Genomic DNA, 23,318 nt, shown 5'->3' with positions numbered 1-23,318 from the left:
CTGTTCTAAGCAATTGTATAAATTTCGAATAAACCTAAAAAACTCAGTAACTTAATACAATAAAGGCTTGTTCTTGGTGACATCACAGTCACTTCAGGTTAGGTGACTCTCCTTGGGAACTGTCTGATAAGCCAAGGATTCAAGTTATTTTCCTTGCTTGATGCTACCAACATATGGACTCCATAGTCATTGTAGATAGAAAATGGACGATTGAGCAGGTGTCTTAAGGTAAAGCTTAAAAGCAGCATACATTATTTTTGCCCACATGTAATTGGCTAAAACATAGTCACATAGCCTCAGTCTTCAGCCAGGAAGGCTTTTTAACATGTAGGGGAAAATGTGGGTTTATGTGGGTGCTCGCTGGCAGTCTCTGCCACCCGTTGGCTGGCCTTTACTTGGTTCACTACTCCTTAAGGTTTCATTAAATGTATCATCTCTTAATGCAAATCTGGTGCTGGGTACTGACATTGTTGTTTACTCTTTGCTATACTCGAGGATACTTAAGGTTTAATTCTGATTAAAAGATTTTACATCTTAATTTTGATATATAGTATTAACAAATTGCCATTCAATTATGTTTAACAATGTATACTTCTAAAATTTTCATTCTCACATTATAGAAATTTGACAACAGCATAATTTTAATTCAAATTACTTTATTAGACCATTTTCCCATATTCTGATGTCATTGTTTTTCAGATATCTTTTCAAGCACATTCTTGGTCTAATTTACTGAGGCATTTTCTTGCCCATCTTTTCTTGTAGGAGCTTTTGCTGTTTATAAAGGCATGTATTTTTCTTGAGATTATGATTGCTTTTGACTGCTCAGAGTTTTGGAGTTAGTTATGGTTAGCAATATGTTACCATTTGTTACCATTTACCATATGTTACCATTTGCCATATTTCATCTTTTTGAGGTTATTTAGTTTCCTGACAGGCTTAGAAAGATTTTTCTTTTTACTTGAATATTATGAAAATATTCTCTGTATTCCTCTAAACCATGGTTGAAGAAAAAAAGATGATAGGAATTCAAGAACTTCTGATCAGTATTAGAGATCTAATAAACCTGAGAAAAAAAGAACATTCTTTCAAAAGAGCTAAAATGGGTAGTTTCATAAAGAGCCAAAGGGACAAAAGTGACAGCATTGACACAAGATTCTTTCAATAAGCCAGCATACAATTTGTGAGCAGTTAGCAACAGGGACACTTCTGAGAAACAAGGCTCATTTTAGAGTTATGTCACTCTGGGCACAGGACGATTATTTGATTCAATCTCATAACTAGAAAAACTGGGTTTTTGTTTGTTTGTTTGTTTTTTCTGGACACTGTGCCTCTAAAAATGGAATTCTATTAAATAGCTCCTAGTGGTCAGAAAAACTCATCACTAAATGTTGTACCTCACTGCTATGCCTTATGTTGCATACCCTAAATTGAATTTGACAATTAGAGTAAAACCCTTGTTTTGAGTTACTTAATCCTACTTTCCTATCACCATTGTAGTCTGAGACCCTGTATTAGAAGTGTATCATTCCTTTTCGCAGCTTCTACATCTTTCCACCCAGGACATTTGTTTGGTTGCTTCTGTAATCTCAGGAAGATGTCATTAACAATGTCCCTTGGCATGCCCCATCTCTACACTATTTATTACCAGTCCTATGTCAGCTTTCTTCTCTCTAAGAAGGCAACAGGGCCAAATCCTTTATCTTTCTCCTATTTCTATCTGATCTTTTTCTGATCAAGCTTGATTTCATACCTAACTACCACCTATCCCTGAATAAATGAGATTCACTGTAACATGTATTTGCTGTTAAATACATTTATTATCACATTGTCATACAATCCACTAATTTCAAATATTTTTATTTTTAGTTTTTAGGAAAATAATAATAATCAGTAGCTTCTTAGAGTGTTCACCACGGTAAAGGTTACCAAATTTTATTTAACTACAGCTTTGTGCCTGCCATTGAAAAAGAATTAACTAAATTTTGTGATTATAAAATTATAAAAGTTATGTATCCACATGTTATTTATTCAATCAATACAGAAACATTGTACTACCTCTTTTTAACCTAGAAGAAACTTGATTTATGTAGATCTCTGCAGATATATTCTATTAATAATATATTTGTATTCACACTGTTTCTTTTATAAATAAACTACTATTCATACTGCTCTGCGCTTTGTTACTTAACAGTACATCATAAAGATCTTTCTGTTTCAAGCACACAGATATGCTTCATCTTTGCAAAGTCTATGTGAGGTTTCAGTGGATGCTCCTGTCAATTTACTTACATAATACAGGGCAGTTCTCAGTTTGCCTGACTCCAAAGCTTATGAACATAATACCTAGAAAAACCAGTAAACCAGTGTCCACTCGTTAAATTTGACAAATGAAATTACTGAGGCCTAAACAGCGACGCTTGAGGGCACCATATAATCAGTGGACATGTTGGGTACCAGGTGCTTTTTTGTTTCCTCCTGAGTTCCAATTCAGAACTCTTTTATAATATTTTCTTTTGAAATTAGATGAACATGAGGTATCTATAGGTAGCTTTATCTGTAAAACAGAGAGCTTCTGGTGCCTCAAATGGTGTTAGGGAAAAAAAGAGTGTCTACTGGTGGGTTGAATTCTAATTGCAAGATTGCTGAGGGCAAGCCCATTTTCTGTCAGAAAATGAGAAGAACAAGACAATATATATTTTAGGGAAAACTGGGACAGAAAAGCAGTCAAAGTCAGCTTATTTTCTACAGAAAATTTTGTGTATTTCATTAGTTGGATTTTAACTACTATTCTTTTTCTTTTCTTTTCTTTTTTTTGGCGGGGCCTCATTCTGTTGCCCAGGCTGGAGTGCAATGGTGTGATCTTGGCTCACTTCCTGCAACCTCTGCCTCCCAGGTTCAAGTGATTCTCCTGCCTCAGCCTCCCAAGTAGCTGGGATTACAGGCAACCATTACCACGTCCAGCTAATTTTTGTATTTTTAGTAGAGACAGTGTTTCACTGGGTTGGCCAGGTTGGTCTTGAGCTCTTGACCTCAGGTGATCCACCCACCTCAGTCTCCCAAAGTGCCGGGATTACAGGCGTGAGCCAGTGCGCCCGGCCCGGATTTTAACTTCTTTTCTATCCCAAAGATTCATCAATGAGAGAGAGAAAGGGAGGCATGGACTTTTGGGTGTGGGGAGAGAGAGAGAAAGAGAGAGATTCATTGATTTAGTCAAGTCTTGTAAACTGTGGTAGTTCAGGGCTGTGATTTAATCCCCAGGATAGGTGTGCCCTCAAGATAGCACCAGCTCAGAGTTCAAGGATCACATCTATGGCTCTAGCTCCTATGTTTTCATGTGTCCCATGCAGATTTCCTGTAATTTACTGTGAGCTCAGCTATGCATTAAAAAGTAGTCATGGTTTATCCAGTGTGTTGGCATTTGCTTTGGAAGACTTTTCTTCAATATATTTAATTAGGCATGATGTTGGAAGTAGAAGTCCTCTAAATATTGTTTTAGTAATTCTCATAATTTCTATTCAAGTATACATACAAGTGCACAAAGCATAAATGAAACTTTATGGATTTCAACATGAACCAAAAATGTAACCAGTGCCAGATCACAAGACAGAACTTCATCAGCCTCTTAGAAGCTTCATCGTTCCTCTCGATCGTTAGGCCCAAATGGAAAATAACCACTATGCTAACTTCTAACACCATATACCTGGGTTTGCACTTTATAGAAATGGAATCAGGTAGAATGCACTCTAGGTGTTAGGCTTCTCACACTCCATGTGAGAACATAATACCCTGGACTACCATAGTGTACAGGACTTGTGATATTTGTGAGATTTATCCATAGTGTCTCTACATGTAGCTGTTCATTCTTCTTGCTGTGGTAGGATTTCATTGTGCATACATATAAAAATTTAGCCTTTTTTTTTTTAATGGATATTTGGTTAGTTCCAGTTTGGAATTTTTGCGAGTAGTTGTATTTTAAACATTCTTCAACATACCTTTTGGTGAACACATGTACACTTTCTTATTGTATGTATCTGTGAATATGATTTCTAGGTCATAGATATGCATATTTTTAGCCTACTTTCTATTGAATTGTCTGCATTTTATTGATTTGTTGAGCTATTTATATTTTCTGGATGTAGATATATGGCTAGATATAAATATTGATTGTTTCTTCTTTGTGACTTCTCTCATTGTTGCCTTTTGATGAATAAGAGTTATTAATTTTAATAGGTTAATTTTTCAAAATTTCCACTTACGGTTAGTGTTTTTTTATGCCCTTTCAAGAAATATTTGCTCACTTCAGTTCATGAAGACATTTAATATTTTCTTCTAAAAGCTTTATTTATCCTTTACATTTAGATCTACAATCCATCTGAAATTGATTTTTTGTATGATCTGATTTACTTCAACACAAATGACTTGTTTTCATCATTATTCTGCTAAAACTGTTGTGCTTTTGGAAGGTCATCAAGCAACCCTAGGGCTGTTCATATTACTGCTCATTAAATATATTTTATGGCTTCTCATGAAAACCACAAATGTTAAACTACTTAGCAAGGCTATGAAAGACTTCACAATTGTGCCCCACAATGATTTTCTAGCATCATGGCCTATAACCCTATATTCCTCCAGAATTATTTATCCATGTCCCTTTCTAGCTATATTTTAGTGTATTTATAATGCATTTCCTTCTGCACTGCTTTTATTCTTTATTATATAAAGTCCGGCTCATGTTTCCTAGTGTGTATGTATATGTGTGTATGTATATATACATATACATACATCATATTTTATATATAGTGTGTGTGTATGTGTATATGTGTGTGTGTATATATAGGTATATATGTATATATAGGAATGTGTGTGTGTGTGTGTGTGTGTGTGTGTGTGTGTGTATAGAGAGAGAGAGAGAGAGAGCAACCAACCCCTGCTCTTCAAGGCAAATTTATTACATCACTCCCTCAGCTGTTCTTGTATTTATTCCTGTTGTAATATTTTCTAGGTTGTATTCTTATGTCATCTCAATGAAGGAGGTACTATTATTCTCATTTTACAAATGAGACAACTTAAGAATAGAATTAAAATGTCCAAAAAGTAAAATACAAAAATTAAATGTAGAGATTGGACGGACACATATTTTATCATCTTTCCCTAACATTTTATGATAACTGGTTTTCTAGCACTCAACATCATTTCAGGGACATTGGCGTCTTTCTAAAATGTTGTGAGAAATGAACCAAATGACACCTCTCTTAAGTAGTAAAGAAAACTTTTTGTTAGGCTTGCTTCACTCAAACCGAAAATCTGTCTAGACATTCCAATCGTCCTAAATGAAATTTGAAAGGAGATAATGCAGGAATTGGGTGGAATCCTCACCCCTGAAGCCAGGGCCTTCCTGAAGTTCCCCTTTTCTCAGTAGGCCCTGATAAGCCCAGTGTTAGGAGTGCCGACTTTAAGAGACAATAATATGCATAGTGACTCAGTCCTCCATTTGTTCTTTATAATAATACCAAGATGGAGAATTTTAAGAAAGATAGTCTAGAATGTGACACCTAGAAGTTCATGATAGCAGAAATTATTGGTCAAATCAAACTGTAAACTTCTCTTCATGTGCTTTTTTATTTAGCCTCTCAGATTCCCAAAATGCTGTATTGGACTTAAACTAACAAAGCAAATGAGGTGTAGGTGAGTAATAGTTCAGTTGGCAATGCGATCTTTATTAACATTAACAGCACTTTCCTCTGCACAATCTTATAAGTTTGAACTCATGATACTTAAAGTTGCATATGTAGTGTTATTTAAAAAGCCCAGCTGAATACTGGGTTGGCATCTCCTGGTACTGTAAATTCCATGAAGCCGGTAAACTGCTCCTCAGCATAGATTACGTTCATATTCTTAACATATCTCTTTTAAGAAAGTGAAACTTAGTGGCTATGTAATGCTCCTGGTCTGGGTAGTGGCAAATGTGATTTGAAAAAGTTTTTTGGGCAAGGAAATAAACTACTATCACCTGGGAGAAAAGCGATAGAGCCCATATCCATTATAACTTCTGGAGGCATTCTGATAGTTCTTTATTTTTTCATTTATTTTCATCCTACATTCCTTTAAGCCAAATTTTGCTTTTCACAAAGCCCTGTTCTATATGTTTGATCCTCTTATCATTCATATCTTGAGCAGCTGTATTTCTTTATGAATTCTCTATTAAAAATACTTGGCACATTTTTTAGAGAGAGCTTTCTGTTTCTTGAATTATAACTATTCAAAGGGAATTTTCTGCTGAATGTTTGTGGGTGGCTTAGTTTGTAGCATGAATAGCCACATAGATATTGCTCATGTTTCTGCAGTAAAATATATATCATTTTATGGCTTTGGTTATTACCTCTTCCTTAGATTCTTCGCACTACAGCGTTTATGTTTGTCTTACAGTATCTTCTGGTCCTGTCCTGTCTGAAGGGCAGGATAACAACCCTGTTTTCTGAAACGTAGATGATACAACTATTGTGAAATGACACCATTTTAACAGAGCTAGACAGTGTTGAATTGTGAATGCAAAAATTGAGAGTGCTATTTATTTATACAGAAACTTCTCAACTTAAGTCAGTCAACTATAATTGTTCATACTTTGTAAGAATGTTTTACAAAAATAAAACTGTTTTAGAGTTTTGTTTCATATGAAGAATTAACAGAACTTTTAAAAGCCAAGATAGTCTATTTCTTGTCTGGAGTGCTATACTAAAAATGGGAGCTGAAATAATTTCTTACTGAATACTCATAAATACAGAACCTTCAAAAATTCTGTTTTCAGTAATGTTACATTTCAGTGTGGAATCTGGCAGCTCTTGATTTGAGTCTAATTAAATGTTATTTTCCAGTATTTTTCAACCTATATAATTAAAAGTCAGCTTTTTTTTCAGATTACCTAGGCACACACACATATATATAAAAATAATGTATCTATATATGTATATGTATATATATGTGTATGTGTGTGTATATGTGTGTGTATATATATGTGTATACACACATATATATACACACACACATATATATACACATAACTCTTAATTTAGGTCTTCTAATTAATGGCCTAAATTCTAGTAAAGAGTTCATTAGAAGAACATATACATAGATAAAAAAATCAAATGTAAAAAAGTAATTAGAAGAAATTGGCTCCCGGAAATCTCAGAACCTGGACCCACACATACTAGTATTTCAGTATCATATCAGGCGTCAATAACTTCTCAATAACCCCAAACACATTTTTACTCAAACATTTTTTAAGCCACTTAAAATGTTATGATGGGTTTTTACTGTAACAACCCTACTACTGGGTAAATACTGAAGATCAAATATGTTAATTCATCATTCTAAGCCACAGATTGACAAACTATAGCCTGTTGGCCAAATTTGGCCAGCTCATTTATTTAAATATTGTCCATCGCCTGCTTTTACACCACAACAGTAGAGTTGAATACGGTAGTTGCAGTAGAGACTTTGTATCCCTCAAATCCTAAAATACTCTCGGGTCCTTTATAAAGGAAAAAAAAATGTTAACCATGAATCTAGGCTCCCATATGCAGGGAGGAGGAGGTAGAAAGGAAGGAAAGGAAGGAAAGGTGAGAGGGAGGGAGGGAGGGAGGGAGGGGAGAAAAGGAAAGAAAAGAAAAAGACAACTGGTTATATGTTTCTCATCTAGCAAATTTAATGTAGAATTAAATCTGCCCAACTGGTATAATTCCAATGTCATGTATTTCCAATAAATGAATCAATGGTAAATCTCATATTCATTGGATCAAACTGGCTCAAAACCAAACATATACTGTAACCAGGCCACTATCTTTGAAATCAACTAGTGACAAAGGAGTAAGTCTACTTTCTCAGTCTCCTGATTAAAAACTTATTGATAGGTTCTAATGTCAGTTAGGAAGGAATAAGTACACTCCATTCTATCTTTCCCATTGATGAAAGGTGAAAGGAAAGGAAGACAAAATTCATAAAGCAACTATAAGATGCCTCTAAAAGTAAAGAAAAGTAGGTGAACTGGGTAGACATAATCAAAACTCAAAGAATGACCATACTTTGGAGAGTTAGTTTACTTTATTTCTTCTATTTGCTTATTTGTTTGTTTTGACTTCTGTATCTTCTTAGTCATATATATCTCTTGGATATTGAAAAGCTACAGACAAAAAAAAAAAAAAAAAAAAAGACTGGTTGGAGGACTTGGAAGACAGTTTATTACAGAATAGAGCTCTTTGAACCTTCCCTGTCTGCCCCTAATGAAGCTGCAGCCCTGTAGCAGGCAAAAGTGGTGGCAACAACAAGAGTGGGGGATATGGTGGTAACAGCGAAGGTTCTCTCAGGGTCTCTTCTCCTACCAGTCTGTACTCAGGAGGAGCAGTTTTGGGAATGGCACAACAAGCTCAGGAGTTGAAGGCTGTTTTTAGAAGAGCACTAGAAAGGGGCCCAGTGAACATGATATGCTTATATTCATTCTTGAGAGTCAGAATAAATAGGCACAGCTTTTTTCAAGAAACTTGGCATAATATGTTAAGGGCCATGCACATGTTCTCATTCATTGATATAATAATTTGTGGGAATTTGACTTGAGGAAAAAATCCAAATAATTTACAAAGCAAGGAAAAAGTAAAAGATATGTATTGGAGCTTTATTACATAAATGAAATAGTTTCATCACATAATCAAATGAATTATGTTAAAAACAAAGATGTTATCTCAAATTGTGTTCAACCATTCATGGGATCATTGTGGAAAGTAGAGAAGACATTAAAATGCATATAAAACAGTACTACATGAAAAAATGCTTTCAAGTTGGATCTGAGATATTCATAAAATACTTGAACAATGATAAAAGTAGTTTTTAAGATTTTATAGTATTAATGATATTGTGGTGTTTTAAAACTTCATAATGATTTCATTTGTACTTGGAGTATAGACATTAGTTTGAAAACTGAAGCATGTTTGTAATCCTTAATTATATATTGAAGGAGGTATTTTAGCATCAGAGATGTTTGTAAACTGAAACAAAATAACATAGGTAGATATGCAATGATGGAAAATATTTTGAATATGTATCAAAATTCTTAATATTTTTTCATAAATAATAATTTGAAAAATATCTTCCAAGAAAACTAACAAAGTGTATCTTTCAGTTTTCTATTCCAGAAATAATTAACTAACACTTTTTTTTCCCTGATCTTTTTAATTTGGCTGAAAAGCTACCTTGTTATAAAGCAGGCTGGAAAGGTTGTTGGGATAAAAATAATCAAATGGTCCATACTTCTAAAATCTCTGGTCTATGATTTTTTTAATTTCACAGAGTTTTGCACTTACATCTCTGGATGGGGATGGAAGTGGAAGTGAGTGACAAGAGCAAGGCATGTCAGTTCCAGTCATGTTCTTCACTCATGAGACATTTAAGATACTAACAGTCCTGGAACTCAATTCAGTTCCTTAAATACTGACTACCTGCTGTGAACCAAGCATTGACCAAATTCTTTGAATTCAGAGAAGTAATAAACCTTATGGTTACCCTCCAGAAGAGACAGGCACAATACAAATAATACAATGTGATAAGTGCTTACAAAAAAAAAAAGACTATATTAAATGATATGTAAACACAAGTGACATGATAGCCAACTCTTACTGGACTTTGGGGCAGGTCAGACAACAGCAACCAAGTGACATTGAGTTTATCCTTGAAGCTCTGGGCAAAGAAGATCAAGATGAAGAGACTAGAACCATGAAAAACTTTGTGTTATTTGGAAGAGAACACAGATAATACTTCAGATGCTCTTGGAACTACTCAGATTAGAGGCGATATAAGTCCAAGTCAAGTCAATGGAGATAGATGTGAAAAGTCAGATTTTGAAATTATTTGGGAATTAGAACCTACCAACTCTGGTGACTAAATAAGAGAAGCAAGGATGACTTCTAATTTCCTGGTTTGGAATATTAGTCAAAATTGATAGCATTAGTTTACATCTTGCAAACTTTAACTCTACTGTTGTATTGATGACCAATTTCCACAGAACACTATTTAGTGCCATATTTAATTTCATCTTGATGAACTAGCTAGTCTTTAAGCTCCTAAAAGATATAGAAGCATATTTCCCACATTAAAAATATTCAATAAATACCAGTTGTTCATCATTGATTTGCCTCAGGATGTATGTTTATATGCAGATAATTACTTTTGGATTTGTGTTAGTCTTACTAAATATCTGAATTATACAAAAATTCTGCAACTAAAAAACCCATTCTGTCACGAAGATGCCATGAAATATGTTTATATACCAATGCTATTTAATATGTCCAGAGTACAAAGCTTAATTTTGAGGACCTGTAGGTTGTCTCATAGTGACTCATGTACGAAGCTATAGGCAATCACATTCAATACTAGTCAGGCACATAATCTTTGCATACTGGTATTAAAGCCTACAAACTCAGAAAATTTGAATCTCTTATCAAAGGAGACACATTTACAGTCAAATAACTAAAAATAAGCTGGCAGTTTGGAAATGAAATAATTTTCCAATATATGGAATTCGTTGCAGTAATTTTTGAGCTCTAGTGAAACTCATTAAAAGTCTGAAAACTAGATAAATGAGTAAGGCAGGAATAAAGAAGTTCTTTGCCACTTTGGGAGGCCGAGGCAGGTGGATCACTTGAGGTCAAGAGTTCCAGACAAGCCTGGTCAACATGGTGAAACCCCATCTCTACTAAAAATATAAAAATTAGCCAGGCATGGTGGCATGCACCTGTAATCCCAGCTGCTCAGGAGGCTGAGGCAGGAGAGTTGCCAGAACCTGGGAGACAGAGGTTGCAGTGAGCCAAGATCACGCCACTGCACTCCAGCCTGGGCAAAAAAAAGAGAGACTCTGGCTAAAAACAAAACAAAACAAAAAAACTTTACAACTGAGAACGAAGATACAATGTACCAGAATATCTGGGACACAGCTAAAGCAGTGTTAAGGGGGAAATTTATAGCATTAAATGCCCACATCAAAGAGCTGGAAAAGACCTCAAAAAAAAAAAGCTAGAAAGTTTTCAAACTGAAACCCTACCATCACAACCAAAAGAACTAGAGAACTAAGAGCAAACAAATCCGAAAAGCTAGCTGAAGACAAGAAATAGCCAAAATCAGAGCCGAACTGAAGGAGATACAGACAAAAAACCCTTCAAAAATTAATGAATCCAGGAACTTTTTTTTTTTTTTTGGAAAAAATAGACCACTATCTAATAATAGAATAATAAAAGATTCATATAAACACAATCAGAAATGGTAAGGAGATATTACCGCTGACCCCACAGAAATACAAGGAACCAACAGAGAATACTACAAACACCTCTCTCTATGTAAACTAGAAAATCTAGAAGAAATGGATAAATTCTTGGACACATACACCCTCCGAAGACTGAACCAAGAAGAAACTGAATCCCTGACTAGACCAACAACAAGCTCTGAAATCGAGGCACTATTAAATAGCCTATTAACAAAAAAACAAAAAACAAAACAAAAAAACCCAGGACCAGACAGATTCATAGCTGAATTCTAACAGAGGTACAAAGAAAAGCTAGTACCATTTCTACTGAAACTATTCCAAAAAATTACAAAAGGAGGGACTCCTCTCTAACGCATTTTGTGGGGCCAGCATCATCCTGATACTAAAACCTGGCAGAAATACAACAAAAAAACTTTTAGGTCGATATTGTTGATAAACATAGATGCAAAAATCCTCAACAAAATACTGGCAAACTGAATCTGAGAGCACATCAAAAAGCTTATCCATCACAATCAAGTAGGCTTCATCCCCGTGATGCAAGGTTGGTTCAACATACACAAATCATTAAATGTGATTCCTCACATAAACAGAACTAAAGACAACAACCACATGATTACCCAATAGATGCAGAAAAGGCCTTCAATAGAATTCAACATTCCTTCATGTTAAAAGACCCTAATAAACTAGGTATTGAAAGAACATACTTCAAAATAATGAGTCATATATGACAAACCCACAGCCAATATCATATTGAATGGGCAAAAGCTGGGAGCATTCCCCCTTGAAAACTCACGCAAGACAAGGATTCCCACTCTCACTATTACTATTCAACATAGTATTAAAAGTTCTGGCTAGGGAAATCAGGCAAGAGAAAGAAATAAAAGATATTCAAATAGGAAGAGAGGAAGTCAAACCATCTTTGTTTAAAGATGACATGATACTGTATCTATAAAACCCTATAGTCTCAAACCCAAAGCATCTTAAAATGATAAGCAATGTCAGCAAAGTTTCAGAATACAATCAATGTGAAAAAATTGCTAGCATTCCTATACACCCACAGCAGGCAAGTCGAGAGCCAAATCGTAAATGAACTCTCATTCACAATTGCCACAAAAAGAATAAAATACCTAGAAATACAACTAACAAGGAAAGTGAAGGACCTCTTCATGAAGAATTATAAACCACTGCTCAGTGAAATCAGAGATGACACAAAACAGGTAGAAAAACATCCCATGCTCATGGATAGGAAGAATCAATATTAAAATGGCCATACTGCCCAAAGAAATTTATAGACTAATACTATTCACATTAAATTACCATTGACACTGTCACAGGATTGGATAAAACTATTTTTTTTTATCCACTGATATGGTTTGGCTGTGTTCCTACCCAAATCTCATCTTGAATTGTAGCTCCCATAATTCCTACATGTTGTGGGAGAGGGCTGGTGGGAGATAATTGAATCATGCGGGTGGTTTCCTCCATACTGTTCGCAGCATAGTGATGAAGTCTCACCAGATCTGATGATTTTATGAGGGGAACCCTCTTTCACTTGATTGCCATTCTGTCTTGCCTGCTGCCATGTAAGACATGCCTTTTGCCTTCTGCCATGATTGTGAGGTCTCTCCAGTCACATGGAACTGTGAGTCCATTAAACCTCTTTTTCTTTATAAATTACCCAGTCTTAGGTATGTATTAATCCTCAGCATGAAAATGGACTAATACAAGCCCAAATAGCCAAGACAATCTTAAGCAAAAGTAACACAGCTGGAGGCATCATGCTACCTGACTTCAAACTACACTATAAGGATATAGTAACCAAAACAGCATGATACTGGTACAAAACAGACACATAGACCAATGAACAGAAGGGATAACTCTAAGATTATACACTTACAACCATCTGATCTTCAACAAATTTGACAAAAACAAGCAATGGGGAAAGGATTCCCCATATAAATGGTGCTGGGAGAACTGGCTAGCCATGTGCAGAAAATTGAAGCTGCACTACTTCCTTACACCTTATACAAAAGTAACCCAAGATGGATTAAAGACTTAAGTGTAGAACCCAAAACTGTCAAAACCCTAAAAGAAACTCTAGGCAATACCATTGTGGACATAGGCACAGGCAAAGATTTGATGACTCAAACAACAAAAGCAATTGCAACAGAAGCAAAAATTGACAAATGGACTCTAACTAAACTAAAGAGCTTCTGCACAGCAAATGAAACTATCACCAGAGTGAACAGACAACCTACAGAGTGGGATAAAATTTTTGCAGTCTATCTGACAAAGGTCTAATATCCAGTCTATATGGAACTTAAGCAAATTTACAAGTAACAACCATATTAAAAAGTGGGCAAAGGGTATGAACTGACACTTCGCAAAAGAAGACATACATGTGGCCAAGAAACGTGAAGAAAAGTTCAACATTATTGATCATTAGAAAAATGCAAATAAAAATCACAATGAGATACCATCTAATGCCAATCAGAATGGCTGCTATGAAAAATAAAAAAAATAAAAGATACTGGTGATGTTGTGGAGAAAAGGAAATGCTTTTACACAGTTGATCAGAGTGCAAATTGGTTCAACCATCGTGGAAGACAGTGTGGTCATTCCTCAAAGATCTAGAAGCAGAAATACCATTTGATCCAGCAATTCCATTACTGGGTATATACCCAAAGATATATAAATCATTTTATTACAAAGATACATGCACACACATGTTCATTGCAGCTCTATTCACAGTAGCAAAGACATGGAGTCAACCCAAATGCCCAGCACTGACAAACTGGTTAAAGAAAATGTGGTACATATACACCATGGAAAACTATGCAGCCATAAAAAGGAACAAGATCATGGTCTTTACAGAGACATGGATGGAGCTGGAAGCTGTAATCCTCCAAACTAGCTCAGGAACAGAAAACCAAACATTGCAAGTTCTCACTTGTAAGTGAGGGCTGAACGATGAGAACATATGGATACTTGGGGGGAAACAACACACACTGGGGCATTTTGGGGGTGGGGGGTAGGAGAGCATCAGGAAGAATAGCTAATGGATGCTGGGATTAATACTTGGGTGGTGGAATAATCTCAGCAGCAAACCACCGTGGCACACATTTACCTATGTAAGAAATCTGCACCTCCTGCCCATGTGTCCCAGAACTTAAAATTTGAGAGAAAAAAAGATATGAACAACCTGTGCATTGAAAATCACAAAACTGGGCCGGGCGCGGTGGCTCAAGCCTGTAATCCCAGCACTTTGGGAGGCCGAGACGGGCGGATCACGAGGTCAGGAGATCAAGACCATCCTGGCTAACACGGTGAAACCCCGTCTCTACTAAAAAATACAAAAAACTAGCTGGGCGAGGTGGCGGGCGCCTGTAGTCCCAGCTACTCGGGAGGCTGAGGCAGGAGAATGGCATAAACCCGGGAGGCGGAGCTTGCAGTGAGCTGAGATCCGGCCATTGCACTCCAGCCTGGGCCACAGAGCGAGACTCCGTCTCAAAAAAAAAAAAAAAAAAAAAAAAAAAGAAAATCACAAAACTGCTGAGAGTAAATCCGAAATAGAAGTACACTGTTTTCATGATTGTAGTGACTCAGAATTATTAAGATGTCAATTATCTTCAAATTGATTTGGAAATTCAGAGCACTACCAGTCAAACTTCCAGTGGACATTTTGGACATTGACAAGCTTATTCTAAAATGTAAAAAAAAATTAAGAAAATACCAAAACTAAATAGCCAACACAGCTATGGGTTTTGTTTTGATAGCTAAATCTCCATTGAACAGTTTATACAGGTACAGTTGTATAGGTAGTCCTGGGTGCAGAGACATATATAAAACCTTATTCCTCATCTCAAATTGCTTACAAACCTATCTGGGCATATGACACAAACAATAATATAATAGTGGAGAGATTCTGAAGAGGTTTTGGAGTCAGAAGAAAATGTTCTAAATTCCCAGCTTTTCTCCACATTTCACTTTCATGAGCAACATCTGGCACATAAATGTCATTTCCAGCTGCCCTTCTCCTGAACGACTTTCTCAGTTCTACAACCATGAAAACAGACTATGATAAAATGTTTAATGACAGGTGCTGTTGGTATTCCAAGGAAGAAGCAATAACTTATCCCTGAAAGAAGAGTAGGGGCACATTCTTACAAGAGACCTGCAGCTTTCCAAATGGGCATGAAACAGTGATGTGTGTCTTAGGTCCTTAGGTCTATGCCAGCAAAGCTCTTTCTCCCCTTAATAGACACGTCAAACCAATAACTTCCTGACCTGGTGTAAGCTCTTGATGGACTTAAACTAATTTTCATGTTGCCATCACAACCTGAAGTCTGTCTCTGGCCACCTAAGGTATTTGTTTGATGTGAAACCCAACATAAAAGTGATACGGCTTGAAATTGATAATGAGGCTCTGGGATTATATTTCTCTTTTTTTTGAATTTATCAAGGTTGTTTGCTTTTAGCACATTCTAAAAATTGCACGAATAGAGATTATATTGGTGAATAAAAATTAAGATATGTTTTAAACCTATATATAAAAGGTCTTAAGGGATAGTTCTATTAAATCAGATGATTTGGATGTATTCTAATACAATTTTCTAGGATAATTATTTGTGATTACGAAGAATACTATTCTTTATCCAAAATCAGTTTTTTTTTTGTAGCTGATGTAATTATTTATAAATACAGGTAGAACCAAGGACATTTTCACACGGCATGGAATAGATTTTTATTTTTCAAACTTGAGAACAGAGTGAAGTTTGCTAGTGAAACTGCTTTGGTAAATACCATCAGTTCTGATGACAGATTATTTTCAATAATCCCAGACAATTTTGTTCCACTGCTGTTATGTTACGTGATAGCAAATTAAAATGATAAAATGTCTTTATCTCTTTCCTGCAGCTGTTTTAGCAATCCTATAAAATGAGTTTATACTGTCAGCTGTAACTGCCTAGAAATATATAAATACAGGTGTCATTGTTCCTTAAGTATTCCACTAGTCAGCATACTGTGTAGACAATCTAAGGGTCCATTTCTAAAGAAAATGTTTCTGTGTCTGTTTTTCAATTATTTAAAAAGATACAGTCTTTGGTTTGCCTGGTGTCAGGGTCATTTCACCATATATATTATGGTAAATTACTATAATAGGAGTACTTAGCATGTCTCATTAGAGTAAAAAGGAAAAACAGATTGGATAGAAATAATTTAAAAAATCATTCTTTCTCCTCTCTAGTGTGTATGCCCTTACTACCATCAGGGGAGCTTATTAACCTTTCTCCCATTGTAAATGTTTCCAGAAAGCAGAACTGAATTGAAGAAGCTGTGCAGCCAAACAAGCTTTCTCTCATTCTACTGAAGTTAAATATTTATTTCTTAGACAATTTAAATGGGAGCATTTAAATATAAATTTGGATTTAGTTTTGTTCTCCTCAATACACTTGTATGTGCAGTTTATTTTCATTTATGTGTGTTTTATACTTAGGAGCCTTATATCCTTTTCTGAGATCTTTTGTACTAAACTGGTGATTTCATTAAAAAAATTTTTTTTTTGATTGAATTCTTTCTTGAAATACAAGTAGCATTGAGCCTACCAGGAATTGATTTCATAGATTTACTGAAGGTCTACCATATCTCTCTGTTCACTTTGTAGGCACAACTCTTTTTCTACAAACTGTACTCCAGCATTTTCAATATTCACTTTTTTATAGGTAAGATTCTTGGAACATGTTTATCTTAATTGCATCTTTGCCAGTTGCACATTCTGGTTCAGTGTCCCATCTTAATTTCTTTTTTTTTTTTTTCTTATCACTCTTCTCTAAGTATCTTAGTTAATATTAGACAATTATTTGTAAATATATTCAGTGCTCTTGTGTAAAATGGCATTGTTATGCATCCAATTTGGAGTATGTACATAGATTCTGACTAGGCTATTTTTGTAAAGGGAGTCAGTGTGAGATCGCATTCAATTAACTTGCCCGTAGGCTTCCAAGGGAGATGAAGCAAATGAAATGATGCCTTGACAAAAAGGTAGATGTATGTTCTGCACAACCAGAACCTGAAACTGGAGCCATTAACCCCACCTGATGTTAGTGTATTGATCTTACAACCAAACAAAAAGATCTCAGTTTGAGGCCCTAGTAGCCATATGTAATGATCTGTTTGACTGGTGGTCTCTTAATTCTTCTAACCTGTTTCCTTATCTGTACAGCGAGAAAAATAGAACACTCTCATGAAGACGTTGTAAAAATTAAATAATATACAAAAAACATTTAGCAAAGTGGATAATCTATAGTATATACTTAAAAATGTAAGTTTCTTCTGTAGATACCATTAATACCTCTATTACCATTATTGTTATAATGATGACAAACTTACCTTTGATTGCCATTCATTTTTCCTTTTATTTTTTCTTCCACTTGTGATGCTGAGCCACAACTTGAGATTTAAAATCATCAAAAACATACTCATCTATAACAAGGAAAGTAGGTAGTTTTATGTCTAATATAAATGTATTTATGATGATGCCAAGAGAAATACTCATCAATTCAGTGTCATAAGAATATACCAGAGTAATCAAATATTTTATGATACAAATACAAATTATTCAGGCCTGGGACTACTTTTCCAAGAAATGTATTGGCCCTTGATGTTGCCAAACAAACTGTACTGTAGTAGTCGCTGCCAGTTCAATAATCCGTGATTGAGTGATTCTAAGAGTTCCACATAAGGAAAGTTTTTAGAACATAATGAAAGCCTAGAGTAACAGCTCCTCTCTCTTTTTCCTTCTGAATCTATTCTAGGAAGCGACTGTGGACAGAATTAGAACTTTTCTGAGATGTCTACAAAATGTCAAAGATAAATTGTCTTTATTATCCTCAATGGGCATTTATTCATCTACTTGCTCATTTATTCATTCATAAACTCATTTCATGGGTTTATATTAAGTGCACAGCCTTTTGCTGGACTTTGAGGATATTCTGATAGTGTGGCAACTCAGGCTTTTCCTTTATGGAGCTTACACACTGGTAGAGAAGATAGACATTGAACTTTTAATGAAAGCGTAAGGAGCGAAATGAAAGGACAAGTAGAAGATATAATAGATACATGTAGAAGGGGACATTTAACTTGACAGGAGCAGTAGAAAAGGAAATCAAAGGTATATTGTGGAATAATTATATAAGTAGGGTAAGTGGACTCAAACGGGGGTGAGTTAGGCATCGTGATAATTTTATAAAAAGGATGAGTTTAATTTGTAAATAAGCAAACAAAGCTCATCATATTGCTGAAAAATGTGTCAGAAAAACAGTGTAATAAAAGTTTTTACTGATAGGATGTAATTTATATGGTAGCTGGTGGAAAGCAACAAGGCAGTTTGAATGACAAACACAACTTATGTTTTAAAATGTTCTGTTAGTCTGTCAAACAGTATATGGATTTTGATGGGGAGAAGTCAGAAAGAGGACAGCTTCCTTAGGAATTAATTAATGATAGGTGAGGTAAAGATGCTGCTAGCTGAAGTCAGGGCCCTGAAACATGGACTTCATTGATTCAGAGATTTGATTATTCAGCTATTATGGGTTATTTGACACAGGCATGGAGACGTATATTTCAAATTATGTCTTCTATTTTCAGTAATAGTCAGTGATTCTTAGACGTGGTCTTTTGTTCCCATTTCTTACCAACATCTGGTTGTGTTAGGACCTAGATTAATATTCTGACCTTTACAACTACAAGGTCTGTGTAGAAAATAAGTCAGGGAGCATCATTCCCTATACAGGAGCATAGACTGCTGGGAACACCACTCCTCGAGCTTGGCTGCACAGTGGAAGCACCTGTGATGTCTGAGTCTCACTCGAGAGGATTTAATTGATTAGGTATGGGATTCAGCTTGGATACAAGGATTTTTCTTGAAATCCCAGGTAATTGTAATATGTGACAAAATTTGAGAACTACTGGATGAGAGTGTGTTCTTGTCTAAACAGAGTAACGCAAGTGCAAAGGACAAGTTCCTCCTTCCTCTCTCTCTTCACTTCTTCCCCTTCCCTCCCTCCTTCTCTCCCTCCTTCTCTTTTTCCTTCCCTTTCTTCCCTCCTTCCTAGAAAGATGTAGCATTTATTGAGCACCTATCAGGTGCCAGGAAAATACAAGGCAAACAAGACAGTCCCTAACCAGATGTTTACAGTTTAATTAAGTTTATATTCTGGCTTCATGCTTTGATTCTGGCCTCACCTGACCACGTATTGCTCATTAAGCTGGGCCCTAGACACAAGAGCCTCTCAGTCCTCAGTGTACCATGTTCTGTGATACTATGATGGCTTTCCACAGGAGGTTGTTTCTCCCATGCCAGTTACCTCCTCCTACTGCTTGATCTCAGTTTAATCCTCACAGCCTTCAGTATAGGAGTTAAAAAAATTATTTAGGTAGATAGGGTACAAGAATCCTCAGTAATATTTTTCTTTTATTAAAAAGCAGCCCCCAAATTATTTCTTTTTTTCTTTTTTTTTTTTTTTTTTGAGACGGAGTCTCGCTCTATCGCCCAGGCTGGAGTGCAGTGGCCAGATCTCAGCTCACTGCAAGCTCCGCCTCCCAGGTTTACGCCATTCTCCTGCCTCAGCCTCCCGAGTAGCTGGGACTACAGGCGCCTGCCACCTTGCCCGGCTAGTTTTTTGTATTTTTTAGTAGAGACGGGGTTTCATGGTGTTAGCCAGGATGGTCTCGATCTCCTGACCTCGTGATCCGCCCGTCTCGACCTCCCAAAGTGCTGGGATTACAGGCTTGAGCCACCGCGCCTGGCCAAATTATTTCTTTTCTAACAGAAAACAGCCTGATAGAAATCAAGCTGCAAGCATAGATAAGCAAGCTGGAAGCTTGCGTAGGTGAATGCCAGCAGCTACAACAGAAGCAGGGTATATCCAACATGGAGGTTTTCTCTTCCCTTCTCCTTTTCTTCCACCATGTGTGCGAGTGTCATGGCACCTGCCAAGTGGGAACCCCATCTGCATAATAAAAGATTAGGGTGGGATGGCCATCCTCTCCGGGGATTATGTAAATGGCACACCTGGTCAAACCAATCCACTATACCCTGTGTAAATCAGACACTGCCACCTCAAGCTGTTCTAGAATATCAACCGCATCCCACCCCAAACCTGGAAACCAACTTGGGCACTCCTTTCCTCTGCATGAGGAAGCTCCCTCTTCTTTCTTTTGCCTATTGAACTTTCTGCTCTTAAAACCCACTCTGTGTGTATGTCCATGTCTTTGTTTTCCTTAGCACGAGACAACAAACCTTGGGTATTTCTCCAGTCAAATGATGTGGCTTCACCTTGACTTTCCTGCCTGGGTCCAATCTCCTTTTATTATACCATACACTTTAGTTACAAACATCATGGATGTATTTTATTCTCATGTATTTTATGTTTATTTTCCAAGGAAGCAGAAATCAACAGCAAGGAACCTGCCATTGGGGTCTTTAATAAATGCTTAATAAAATAATTATTGAATGAGTGAAATAATTACACATGTGAGTGAATATGAGTCTGTCCTTGTTTTATAACCAACTACCCTAAAACTTAGTGGTTTAAAGCAATAACCATTTTATGACTTCTTGTGATTCTGAATGTTAACTGAGCTCACCTGAGTGTTTCTTCTATTCCATGTGATGTGAACTGGGAATACAGCCATCTGGGGTCTCCCCTAGTCTGGAATATTTAAGATGGCTCATGTACATGTCTGGTGCCTTGGGATGGGAAGAGAGGAGGACTGGTTAGGTTGGCATAGTGGGGCTGCTCAGGCCTCTTTTCCTATGGAGTCTCAAATTATTTCTGTTTCCATGTGGCCCCTGCACCTAGTTTCTCCAGCATGTTTCTTAAAGCATCTCGGGGTTTCCAACACAAACATTCCAAGAGAGGAAGTGAAAGCTGCCAGGTTTCTTAAAGTCTGAGTGGAAAGCCGGTACATGTCACTAATATTTTATTGGCCAAAGCAGTCACAGGCCCATTCCAAAATCAGTGAGAAAAAAAGCAAAAATAAAAATACAGACCTCCCCTCCTTATGGGAGAGTCACAAAGAAGTGGAGAGCATTTTTAAATCATCACAGAATGTTAGTCCAGTATTTGTCACATTTCTCTGTTTATATTTTCTTTAGGTGCTCATGGGGTCTTTTTGTTGTGGTGAGAACACTTAACATGAAATCTACCCTTTTAACAGATTTTTAAGTGTACAATGTATCGTTAACTGTAGGCACAATGTTGTAGAGTGAATTTCCAGAACTTATTTATCTTTGACAACTGAAATTTTGTGTAATTGATTAGCAACTCCTCATGTTCTTCTTCCCCCAGCCCTTGGTATCCACCTTTCTACTTTCTGCTTCTATGAGTTTGACTATTTTAGATACCTCATATAGGTGGAATCATGCCGTATTTGTTCTTCTGTATCTAGCTTATTTCACTGAGCATAATGTCCTCCAGATTCATTCATGATATTGCATATTGTGGAATGTTTTCCTTTTGAAGGCCGAATAATATTCCATTGTATGTACATACCACATTTTCTTTATCCATTAATCTGTTGATGAACGTTTATGTTGTTTTCACATCTTGACTATTGTTAATCTAATTCTACAAGGAACATGGGGTTGTATTTATTCTTTTGAGATCCTGATTTCATTTTTTTGTATATAGACTCAGAAACTAGACGACTAGATCGTATGGTTGTTCTATTTTTATTTTTTTGAGGTGCCTCTGTAGTGTTTTCCATAACAGCTTTACCATTTTGCATACCCACAAACACTGTACAGGGGTTTCAGTTTCTCCACATCCTTGCCAATATGTGACAAAAGAATCAATCAACAGGGTGAAAAGGCAGTTCACAGAAAGGGAGAAACTTTTGGCAAACCGTATATCTGATAAGAAGTTAATTTCAAAAATATGTAAGAAACTCCTACTAACCATTGTCCAAAAATGCAATAACCTGATTAAAAAATGAACTAAGGTTTTAAATAGACATTTCTCTAAAGAAGACATATAAATGGCCAACAGGTGTATCAAAAGATGCTCAAAGTCACTAATCATTAGGGAAATGCAATTCAAAACCACAATGAGATAGCACCTTGCACCTGTTAGAATGGCTGTTATCACATACGCAAAGGGCAAGAGTTGGCAAGGATGCGGAGAAATTGGAACCCTCTATTTTCATTAAAACAACCCAAATCTGACTCACGGTTCCCATTTTTCCAGGCTGCTGGAAATGTTAACATCAGCCTTTCTTGAAGATCCCTCTACCAGAGTTTAGTGCAGTGCTAAGGTACTGAGGGTGCTGTGTGATCAGCAGCCAAGCAGTCCTCACTGTTCAATGAGAACACCCATTATGGCAACAACCCTGGTCCCTTTGGGGGCAACTATTTTGAGCCTGTGCGCCATGGAGTATGGGGTACTATGTATCAGCCATGGAGCATGGGGTACTGTGTATCAGCCATGGAGCGTGGAGTACTGTGTATCAGCCATGGAGCGTGGGGTACTGTGTATCAGCCATGGAGCGTGGGGTACTGTGTATCAGCCATGGAGCGTGGGGTACTGTGTATCAGCCATGGAGCGTGGGGTACTGTGTATCAGCCATGGAGCGTGGGGTACTGTGTATCAGCCATGGAGCGTGGGGTACTGTGTATCAGCCATGGAGCGTGGGGTACTGTGTATCAGCCATGGAGCGTGGGGTACTGTGTATCAGCCATGGAGCGTGGGGTACTGTGTATCAGCCATGGAGCGTGGGGTACTGTGTATCAGCCATGGAGCATGCGGTACTATGTATCAGTGAAAATGCTTGTGCCTGGAGTTTGCTTTCCTCAAAATTATTCTATTTTGAGGTTTTTCTGTTTTGTTGTTTTTCCTAAAACAGACGTATTTATTTCTGCTTTGTGATAGGAGGAATGGACATCTCTAACTCCTCACCGAAAATATCATCACTTCTTCTTTGATTTGTTTTAGGACTGGGACTAGTTTTTTTG

General features: G+C 36.6%; 1 long non-coding RNA gene across 1 annotated transcript in view; it reads right to left on the bottom strand.

Moving 5' to 3' along the window:
• LOC117098700 overlaps window positions 1-17,820 on the bottom strand; it is a 92,081-nt gene extending 74,261 nt beyond the window's left edge. The window contains exon 1 of the long non-coding RNA XR_004443548.1: window positions 17,696-17,820. This is a non-coding gene — a long non-coding RNA (uncharacterized LOC117098700). The remainder of the gene's footprint in view (window positions 1-17,695) is intronic.
• Window positions 17,821-23,318: the final 5,498 nt, after the last annotated feature.

This window comes from Trachypithecus francoisi, unplaced genomic scaffold, assembly GCF_009764315.1.
Source record: "Trachypithecus francoisi isolate TF-2019V2 unplaced genomic scaffold, Tfra_2.0 Lachesis_group16, whole genome shotgun sequence".
Lineage (NCBI taxonomy): Eukaryota > Metazoa > Chordata > Mammalia > Primates > Cercopithecidae > Trachypithecus > Trachypithecus francoisi.
Note: the sequence above shows the minus strand (reverse complement) of the source record. Positions and strands in the feature narration are given on the sequence as shown.